Raw genomic sequence first — 11,368 nt, forward strand, 5'->3', positions numbered from 1 at the left:
GCCTTCTGAACAGGTGGAGGAGAAGGAACCTAGCTTAGAGGGCATCTGAGGGACAAAGAAAATCAGGAGCTGCCTGAGTCACCTAAACCCACCCAGCAGCAAGCACAGGTGACTCCAAAGACCTGAAGAAGGAAGAGAGGCGTCTCCAAGCCCCGTCTAATGCTAGGGCAGAGCCCTGTTCCAAGCCTGGGCACCTGCTCCCACCACTGCTCACCTTCCCGCCCTAAAGCCCCTGAAAGCCGCAATTCTTTTAATTGTTGGGGGAGAAAGGCAATTAACACCATTTTCCAAGTTCCTAATTTTAAGTCATAGCATCATAAATGGACAGACCTGTATCCACTGTCTCGCAGGAAGCACTTTTGATGTTCCGAAGCATCCACTCGATGGCGGCCGGAAGCGGGTAGCAACGGAGCTGCTCCTTTCAAGGTACCGCCCAAGTACAGGTGGGAAGGTGGAAGGGAGATGCTCAAAGGCAAAGGCAGGGATTCTGAGGGACAGAAGTGCACCCGGGAGGGAGGCTGCACAGGGTCTGGGTAAGGAACGAAGGCGGGAGGCTGCCCCTTACTTGCTAAGGGCTCCGGCCAAGTCGCTCTCTGGGCCTCGTCTTCCTCACCTTCTTCAGCAGCATGACGAGTTCCGGTCTCTGGGCCACGCCTCCCGAGTCTCCCGCTTCTTCCTCTCCTCCAGCAGCTGACTGCTGACTTGGTGGACCTCCTCCACGAACAGCTGCCTGACCTTTTCCAGCCCGGGACGCTGCTGGTGATGGAGCTGCTCCTGTCTTTCAGGGCAAGCTCTCTCTGCTGAGACCCAAGAAAGAACATGGAACTGTCTCCCGGGTCCTAATGTTCAAGTCCAGGGCCTGGTCCAGTCTCGCCCAGCTCTGCAGCTTCGCCAGCAGCCTCGCCTTCTCTGGCTCCAGATTCAGCAGATTTTCCTGCATCTCCTGACGTCCCAGCCTTCGCTGCAGCCCCTCCGGTTTTTCTCTGAGGAGCCTGTTTGTTGTTCTCTCACTTCTCCGGCGGGGAGGCTTCTCTTCCCTCAGTTCGTTTAGCTCCCGCCATCTTGCACAGCGGCACCGCTCAGACTTCCTGTTCTTCAGCATCGCAGCAGGAATAATTGATGCTCCAAATCCTTAATCTTTTTTTTTTTTTTTTTTTTTTTTTTAGCGGTACGCGGGCCTCTCACTGTTGTGGCCTCTCCCGTTGCGGAGCACAGGCTCCACACGCGCAGGCTCAGCGGCCATGGCTCACGGGCCCAGCTGCTCCGCGGCATGTGGGATCTTCCCGGACCGGGACACGAACCCGCACGAACCTCCGCATCGGCAGGCGGACTCTCAACCACTGCGCCACCAGGGAAGCCCCTCCAAATCCTTAATCTTATGCTCCTGGTCTGCTCTCACTTCTTGGCCGGCCTGGAATTCCTAAATTTTCTGAATAGCTTCCGGCCTTTTTTTTTTTTTTTTGCCCGTGTGTGCTGCAAGGCCAGCTGCACGCACCTTCAGCTTCTGCTTCTCAGACTCTAGGAACTTCACCTGCACCTCCTAGCTCTGCACTCGACTGCCATTCCGAGATCTTCCCCTTTAAAGCACTGATGGTCTCACTGGCTTCTGCCAGGCCCTCCTTCTCCCGCGGGTTCTCGCTGGCTGCGTCCAGGCTCTGCTTACGCAATCTGTTGCGCTCCAGCTGCTCTTTCATCTTCTCGTCCACCTCGGCCTCCTGTTCCTGAAGCTGCTGAATGCGTGTCAAGGGCTCCTTGTTGTGGTCAGGCTCGAGATGCCGACCCCTGGCACTAGTGCTGGACGCTCGCTCCAGTTCCACTCAAGCCCTCTTGTGACTCGGCTCCATCTGCATCTTTTCCAGCTCCATCTGGATGAGGCAAGTCTGAATGGATCTGCTTTGTGTGTTTGTCCAACTGCATCTCTGCTGGTACTTAATCTGCAGAGAACCTTGGGTAGAGGTGGAAACATCCAGTCCAAATCCTCCCTCCACTCCCTGAGAAATGAAATTATTCAAGACCTTAGGGTGGATAGGAAGGTGGTGTTTTCCGCCAGGTGTTCCATGCCTCCCTCCCTCCCTCCCTCCCTTCCTTCCTTCCTTCCTTCCTTCCTTCCGTCTTTACCTCCTTTCCTTCTCTCTTCTTTTTATCCTGTACTAAAGGTAACATCATCATGCTGATTTTCCATTTTTGGTTCTTACTTTCATCAGTCCCAGGAAAAGGGCTTCTAGGGTGCTGCTTATTTTCTTAAGCTGGGTGCTGGTTACATTTGTGAAAATTCATGAAAGTAGAGAATTATCATTTGTCACTTTTCTCTATATAAAATTCTGATCAAATATTTTATATGGGCTATATTTTGTCTCTATTGAACATCCAAGCTTGACCTGTTTTTGATATTAATTCTAAAATTCCCTCTCAACTTCTTTATAACATCTGTTATTTCTGAAGGCCTAGCTCATGTTTCCTCATTCAGTTCAATGACTAAATTCTCAAACGTTATCCTTCTTATACTCCCAGTATTGATTTTAGTGTTGATATTGCTGTTGTTGCTATTTAAGTCCTTAATTTACAGGTGCTTACTTTTTGACACTTGAAAATCATTTTAAAAATTAAATTGCAACTTTAAAATGAAGTTCTCAAAAATTGCAACTTGTTCAACTTGACTGTATATGAGAACATGAAATCTAAAGGTGCCTTAAAAAAATCTAGACATAAGAAAAAATATTATCAGGAAGAGACATTATTATATAAATGCAATAACAGAACTTCTGCTATGTAGGTAATGCAGACAGTTCTAGTTATCTAGTCAATGAGCACACAGCAAGTACTTAAAAAATTTTCATTTCCATTCTTTTGTTCATCTTCTCCCTCCTTCCCTTTCTGTCTCTTTCCTTTCCCTGCCTTTTCTTTATTTTCCATTCCTTCCTTCCTTCCTTCCTCTCTCCCTCCTTTCCTTCCTCCCTCCGTCCCTCCCTTCCTCCCTTCCTTTCTTTCTTTCTTGGAACTGGAACTAGATTCAGGTTAGATATTTTTGGCAAGAATGCTTCATAGGTGGATTGTGTACTTCCATCAGGAGGTACAAATTAGCTAGTTGTCTTTGTTTTTATGATGCCAGTGGTCATTCATTACCATTGCCTAAATTCAGGATTTCATTAGGAGTTTGAAAAATGGTATTTTTCTATGTTTTTTTCTGTGTTTTTTAGCTGCAGTATTTCCATAGAGAGAAACATGTCCTCAATAATTTGTTGGCTGTCTCTGATGTCGTTGTCAGGATAAATGTCTGGTTATTTCCTTTCATTTACCAGTTTTTAAACAACAAGTTAATTCTAGATATCTTCCTAAAGCAAAGACTGGGAATTTAAAAATATATATTTTTGTATCTTTACAAACTCGTAGAATTAGCTATATTATGTTTTAATATATTGCAGTGGTTATTCTTATCAATACTCGTATTTTTCCACCTTTGACCTTGTGGGAACCTTACCTTTTCAAGGGAGTTTATGATGCAACTCCAGCTGTGTTTGATAGCATCTTTGCTTTCACATACAGCAACTTATCCTGTACATTTCCTAGATTCACCATATGTCTCTTAGGAATAAGAATATTATCATAGATAACCATATTAGAAATATCAAATTTAAAATAATGATAAAATAGTATTCTCTAAAATATATCCTATATTTGACATTTGCTAGCTCAATTATTCTAATTTGAACTAATTAGCAATCCTGCATAACAATTACTTTCCAATCTAGGATCCATATTAGAATCATACATTGCATTTATTTGTTATATTTAAGGAATATTACATTTTAAAGATATGCATCATGAGTTCATAACAGTAGTTCCAATTCAAATTTAGAAGTTCATGGGGTTTTGAGGTTCTGTTTTTTTTTAACCTAGTATCTTAAATCTTATATCTGTAGAGTCTGTCTCCTACGTGGAAAATTTGGTTGCCAAGAATAACAAAAGGATTACTTATTTTCATATACTTTTTTCTTTAGATGGCAAGTGATATTAATTTTCTTATTTTTGCCATATATATTATCATTATTTTACTTTTTAAGATTTATTGAATCAACTGAAAGGTTTCAAAGATAGTAGTCTTTAGAAATTTATGCTTCTAAATATTTTTCTAACATCTGAGCTCTTTCCATCTCCTTTAGCTCAAATCTTATTGCTGTAATTTTATGTCAGTTACTTCCAGTTGAATGATAAAACTGGATGAGGTTAAAGTTGCTAAGGCAGCGTCTAATCAATAATCCCTTGCACAGCCTCAGAGCAGAAGTATTTTGCTCATCTGGTGGATCTGATGCTAATAACTTTTTGCCCTCTTGTGAATTAAGGCAGTGCTTCTTAAGCCTGACGTGTATACATGTTCACCTAGGGATCTTGTTAAATTGCAGATTCTGATTTAGTAGGTCTGAAGTGGGGCCTGAGTTTTCTGCATCACTAACAAAATCCTGGGAGTTGTTGATGACACTTGTCCCTGGATCACAGTTTGAGTAGCAAGAATTTAAGGTTTTCTTGGCTAAGTTTAGGGTTTTCTGGGCTAAGAATTTTTTCAGATGATTAATGTGCTACATTACTTCTTTTCGTCATCTTGTAATTTATAGTTTTCTAGATGTCTGGGCAGGTAATTGACGATGTAGCAGTACCAAAATTGAGGTGGCTGTTTTTCCTGGGTTTCATTTTCTCCATTTTACTCATTCTCTTTATTGATGCCCTCTTTAGGCTGTCATTGGTAAAGAGGCCCTCTGCAGAGCATTAATCTGTGACCCTAGTGTCTAACTGGTCTACTTCCTTTACCTTAACCATGGCATGGTTGTCAGCACCCTCCATCACTGCCCAGGGAGGCTTAGTATATCATGATTGAGGGTCATAGTGTCTTCACATCTAGCAAGGTGACAATCACCACTGTTTGCAGTAAGGATGGCGTTATTGGGTTGCTTTCCTGGGGCCAGTCTTTGAATTCACCTTTTTCCTATTCTCATTATGTTGGTGGTGGTGTTGGTAATTTGGTGTGGTTAACACCTATGATAGTCATGATCTGCTACGTAGTTAATGCCTTGAACTGGAACACCATCTATACAGTAAGTCCCCTACATATGAACATTCAAGTTGCGAACTTTCAAAGATGTGAACATGTGTTCGTATGTCCAATCACTCAGTCAGTTCACATGTCTGGCATACATTGTCGCGGGCAGCTTGCCCTCCTTTTCCTATTGCTAACAATTCTTCAGCTCTACCATCTCCCACCTCCTCTCCCTCCTCCTGTCAGTAACTCTTCTTGCGTGTTCACTCTGTGCCAGCCCCTGTATGCCAGCTGTTGTACTGTACAGCTGTACTTTTCAAGGTACTATACTGGAAGATTAAAAATGTTTATTTTTTGTGTTTGTTTTTTATGTATTATTTGTGTGAAAAGTATTATAAACCTATTACAGTACAGTACTATATAGCCGATTGTGTTAGTTGGGTACCTAGGCTAACTTTGTTGGACTTACAAACAAATTGGACTTAAGAACTCGCTCTCGGAATGGAGCTTGTTCTTATGTAGGGGACTTACTGTAACAGCTGCTGTTGTACCTAATTCCCTTCAATAACATCAAACTACTTAGTTTCTCCACTTCTATACCACCAAGTTGCTTCCTGATTTACCTTCTTTATGGCAGTCTTCTGCACAAAAATAACTTTCACAGTGTCATTTATTTGATTATATATGAAGTACTTTTTACAGTAGATACTACTGGAAAATGTCATGAATGAGGTCACTGAACTGCTGATTCCTCTGCACTTCACCTCTGCCACTGGTTCCAGGCTCGATTTTCCAGAATTGAGGGAGATTCAGTGATGAGTGACAGCTGGGTCCCTTCCTCCCTGCTCAGTCACTGAGATGATGTCTAAGACCTGCTGTCATGCCTGCAGCACTGCTTTATGGTGACGTTAGCCAGGCCAGTGATGGTGGTCTGCTAAGGGCTTTCTTGGACTTACACTTCATTACCAGGATTAATCAGACTCAACCTTAGTTTTCTTATCTGCAAAAACAGAATAATCATACCTACTTCACAAGAGAAGTAAACACTTGAAAAGCACATAACATAAAACAAACATACAAAATACATCTTAAAAAAAGATAGGGCTTCCCTGGTGGCACAGTGGTTGAGAGTCCACCTGCCGATGCAGGGGACACGGGTTCGTGCCCCGGTCCGGGAGGATCCCACATGTCGTGGAGCGGCTGGGCCTGTGAGCCACTGCCACTGAGCCTGCGCATCCGGAGCCTGTGCTCCGCAACGGGAGAGGCCACAACAGTGAGAGGCCCGCGTACCGCAAAAAAAAAAAAAACAACAAAAACAACAAAAAAAGTCCATTTCAAATAGAAACATTATATATGTATGTATATATATATAATTTTTAAAGAAATATCTTTATCCAGTGCAATATTTAATAATCTTGTCCTAAATTCAGTTGTCTCTCATGTCATTAAGTTTCACAAGTCAAGAGAGATGACTGGGGAACAGTATTAGGTGAGACACAAAGAGTGTGCCAGTTTTGCCCCATGATTTGGAAGTGCTTGTCCTTGAAGGTGCCCTGCTTTCTGCTCATTTTTAGCTCTGGGTACCTTGTGAAATTTAACAGCTTCCACATGCACATAGAAATCTCTTCTAATGAAAGTGGAACAAAGGAGAGAAAAATGAATGTAAGTGAAGGGAAGTTTATATGTATGTAGGTGTTGAGAAATTTGTAACAGTTTTTGTATTTATTCTCTTCAGTGTTCTCTGATGACCTTGGGATTTAAGGTCATCTGAGGTGGATGAGGTGCCAGTAGATTCTAGAAAGCTTTTAGGAAAGTGTATATATTCTCTTTGGGATACACAAAGAGGCTACATAAACAATTTGTGGCATTAAGCATACTGGAGCTTGCTTGATAATAATTGCAGAAGCAATTGCTGTAGAAACATCTGATGGGTGAAAATACCTTCACTGATGATGTTCAAGCAACCCCTGCAGTAAGGTTTACTCTGTAGTAATAGGCTTTGGGAAAGTCCCAGTGTTTGTGATAAAGGTGAGTTGAAAAGTTTAAAATAAATCATCAATGTATATAGCAACTGCTAAAAACAAAAAGTTCATACCGAGGTAGTACTCAGTGATAGAGGTGGTTTCAAAAATGATTAAAAGAATGTTCCATTAAAGATGCCCATAGCCACATGAATGTTCGTGTTGCTAAGCTCATATGCCTGCCATCAGACAAAATATGACTGAAAAAAGAAGTCTCTCAAAGTGATCATAGAAAAATACATTTTTCTTCCTTCAGAAGTATTTTTGAGGTGCTTCTTTTTCATAATGAATGATGTTGCTTTCAGTAAAAGTGCCCCCCTGTGGTCTTCCAAGCTTTGCCTCTCAAGTTTTCTAGTTTAATATTAGTTGAGCAAATGCAGTAGATCCCATTCTTGCCCTGTTAAGTTCACAAAGGCAGCTGAAATTCCTTAGGCAAATTTTTGTACTTAGTACCTTAGATTACAGGGTGATTTGTGCTTCTATTTGATAGCCTTTCGAAACACAACACATTGTTGATGTTGTATGTAATTCTGCCAAGGTTATTGTGCTGTTGGTCTCCCCATAAGTGACATGGATAAACTTTCTTTTATCTCTTTCAGCTTAATTACATTTGATCTCCCCTGAATTATAACAGAAAGACTCATAATTATCTAAGATCTGGCAATATTTTTTAGTTTTGTTGATGGGTCTGCAGAGGCCAAATTCAATTTGAAGAAATTTGGAGAAAAGAAAAACACCCACCCTTTTCTTTGCATTGTTGCATTAGCCTTTTAACTGATCTCCATGATTTCAGCAACCTTTTCTTACCATTCTCGTCATCAAAGTAATCTTTGCAGTATGTATATTTGACAATGGTAGTCTCCAGCTAAATAAACAAATGAAAAACACACGTTTTAATGGTTCTCTATTGCCAGTGAATGAAATCCATAATATTCAGAATCCTTGTTCTGTTGTTTCTACCTTTTTCTTACCACTCATTTCTAAACTCCTCTCTTTGGCAACATACAACTGTTATTCCCCAAACACATTATATACTTCATTTTTTTCCATGTAATTGTTCATTCTGCCCCAACTTGTAGAAATGCCTTTTCATATCTTCACAATACACACACAGAAACACACACAGAAACACACACACACACACACACACACACACACACACACACAGAGTCACAGATTAGCAAACCGTGGCTCTATCCTTGAACCAGTCAGGCAAATTAATCTTTCTGTCACATATAGTTGTATTTATTAAACTAGTTGCTTATAATTGGTGCTATATTCAGTGCATGTTTTTATCTCCTCCTGCCCATTAAACTATGTACTTTTTGAGGGCAGAGACTGTGGCTTGGTAATAACTGTGGAGTTCAAAAACATAAGCATCATTTTGTTTGAAGAATTAGGGGGAAAATGAAGGCAGTTTGTTCTTTTTTACTAAAAGTATAATCAGCTAAGTGCTTTTTCTGCCTTTCCACAAGCATTCGATAGAATTCTATGATCATAGTTATGAAAATGGTTCTCTTTTCCTTGAGAAACTCCTTTGCAATTCAGTGTTCATTTTGCCTTTCTGAAATATTTACTTTTAGAACATATGATAGTCAAATATTATTCTTCTTTTGAAAATTATTTTTCAGAATTAGAGTCAATAATCTGGAGCTGCTTCTTTTCACTTCTCCCATTTTTGCATGATAAAAAAGAGAATAAAAATAATTCACAAATAGCTGAAGAAAAATTAAATAATTAAAAAAAATTATCGCATGGATAGCTACTAAGGGTGTGGGCTGATTTAGAAATCCTGTGCTCCATTACTCTGGGCAGTTTAATTTTACAGACTCACTGAGAATTCATTTGTGCATTTTGAGTCTTTTAGAAATTGTTTGATAAAATAACATACAAATGAAGAGAATGAAGACCTGGACAAATTTCAAGTGGCTAACTAGAGAGTCAACCCTTATATTCTCCACTCGTCATCCCCAAACTTGAAAATAAATCAGTGAATCAAGATGATTCATGAATGAAAAAGAATAATACTGGCACTGCCACCAAAGTTTCCTTTATAAAAAAAAAGAAAGAAAAACAAAGAACTAAACAGCCATGTATAGTAGCACTGACAATATCAGAATTTCCTTCTTTTGTCACTTCTAAGTATATTTATTGTAGTTTGGTTTGGCTCCAGTCCTCCTCCTCTTGTTTTTACTCTGAATTAGGTCCAGGATTTTTAGCTCCAGGGAAGCTAGTTGCAGTATTGAAATTGCACTTTCCTTTAAACAGTGCTAATTGCAGCCATAATAACTAGTTCATGACCATGGAAATTAATGATGGAAAAGACTTGTTAGATCATCTCTTCCATCAGATTCTGACAATACAGGATTATTTTTTACATTATGTCCTGGAGTATTCTGCCTGGTTAACTTTAAGAGACTGAAATAATGAGGCTTTAACCATTTCCCTTGGGAGAGAGTCGTGTATCCTAATAAACTTAGACATCGATCTGAAGATCAGCCTAAATTTTCTTTTTATTTCATTTCATGCCATTACGCCTAGTTATACACCCTTGGGTCACCCTAAACAATTCCTTTTCCTTCTGCATTCAATACAACAAATTTCTTGGCTACCATCCTACAAAGAACTCCATGGATGGTTTTATTCTCATTTACAGAGAAGGATGTGGTCTTAGCTAATAGTGAAGCAAAATGCAGCTATTCATTAATTCATGAATCATTCTTGTCCTAAAAGAGGCAAGTAAAGACTTTTTAAAAAAATCCTCAAAAATGTGACTGCTTGCATTATATCTGTGTATTTTATTAGTCAGCTTTAAAAGTATATTAAAAGTAAAATTCTGTCAAAATACTTTCCATGACCTCTAAATATATCACTTCCATTCAGATTATCAACTTCTTGAAATCCTGATAGTGAAATCTGTTTTTGGACTCAATTTTTCACCTCCATCATAATGTTCACTTGTTCTGTAAGTGTGAACCTGCTATTTTAATTTATTTATTTAAAATATATTAGAACATGATGTTTTATAAGTATTTGATTTCTCATTGTGTTATTTAAATGGAGCACATCTGATTTTGAACTATAAACTGATGAAGTAGTCAGTAATGTACCATATCATTTAGGTTTGTGATTGAGGGGAAAATACTTGGTCTCTATTTATAAATGATGATAATAAAAATAAAGCATTATTATTATAAAAGAATTACAGTAGAAGGAAAACATTGTTGCTATTATTGCGGCTTTATTAGCAGATTTGATAAATTTCTGAGGTTTGGAAAATAGTATATTTTAAACTCTAATAATGAATTATCCTTATGTATATTTTATATGGCACTGATTCTAAATGAAAGAGTTATGAGCAAGTTATACACTACTCACATCGTCATAGGCAATAAAAATAATAATCATTATTTTTGCAACATGAACTTATTTAAAATAATATAGAGCATGAGAGTAAATTACTCACCCATGTTAAGTAAAATAAATGGTCCTGCTCACCAAAATAAAGCAACAGAAGTGCACTATTATAATCAGACTGCTCATGGGAATTCAGCTTAGAGAGTTTCAATATATTCCAATGATAGGTAAAATTTTGAAGAAATTTGAAAAAATTAATATGTAATTTATATTCTCAAATTATGTATACAAGGAGAAAATTCAAGGGTAATTATCAATAACTTAACTTTCTAAATCTGCAGGTAAACACTTTTCTTATATCTTTTTATTTTCAAATTCAGTGAGATGTCATTTTGACTCTTTAAGACTAGATCCAGGGACCTCCGTGGTGGTGCAGTGGTTGAGAGTCCACCTGCCAATGCAGGGGACATGGGTTCAAGCCCTGGTCCAGGAAGATCCCACATGCCAAGGAGCAACTAAGCCCTAGTGCCACAACTATTGAGCCCGTGTGCCACAACTACTGAGGCCAGCGCGCCTAGAGCCTGTGCTGCACAACAAGAGAAGCCTGTGCACCACAACGAAGACTAGCCCCCACTCGCCGTGACCTCGCATAGCAGTGAGGAACTCGCGCAGCCAAAAATAAATAAATTAAAAAAAAAAAAAAAAAAGACTAGATCCAAGGAGATTGGTTCAAGATGGCAGAGTAGAAGGACGTGCACTCCCTCTTGCGACAGCACCGGAATCACAACTAACTGCTGAACAGTCATCGACAGGAAGACACTGGAACTCATCAAAAAAGATACTCCAAAGACAAAGGAGAAACCACAGTGAGATGGTAGGAGGGGCACAATCACAATAAAATTAAATCCCATAACTGCTGGGTGGCTGACTCACAAACTGGAGAACAGTTTTACCACAGAAG

General features: G+C 39.5%; 1 pseudogene; it reads right to left on the reverse strand.

Moving 5' to 3' along the window:
- Positions 1–618: 618 nt before the first annotated feature.
- Positions 619–2,059, reverse strand: LOC113611076 (mitotic spindle assembly checkpoint protein MAD1 pseudogene; annotated as a pseudogene).
- Between the last annotated feature and the right edge of the window lie 9,309 nt (positions 2,060–11,368).

Source organism: Aethalodelphis obliquidens, unplaced genomic scaffold (genome assembly GCF_003676395.1).
Source record: "Aethalodelphis obliquidens isolate GAN/ISIS:26980383/991018 unplaced genomic scaffold, ASM367639v1 scaffold67, whole genome shotgun sequence".
Lineage (NCBI taxonomy): Eukaryota > Metazoa > Chordata > Mammalia > Artiodactyla > Delphinidae > Aethalodelphis > Aethalodelphis obliquidens.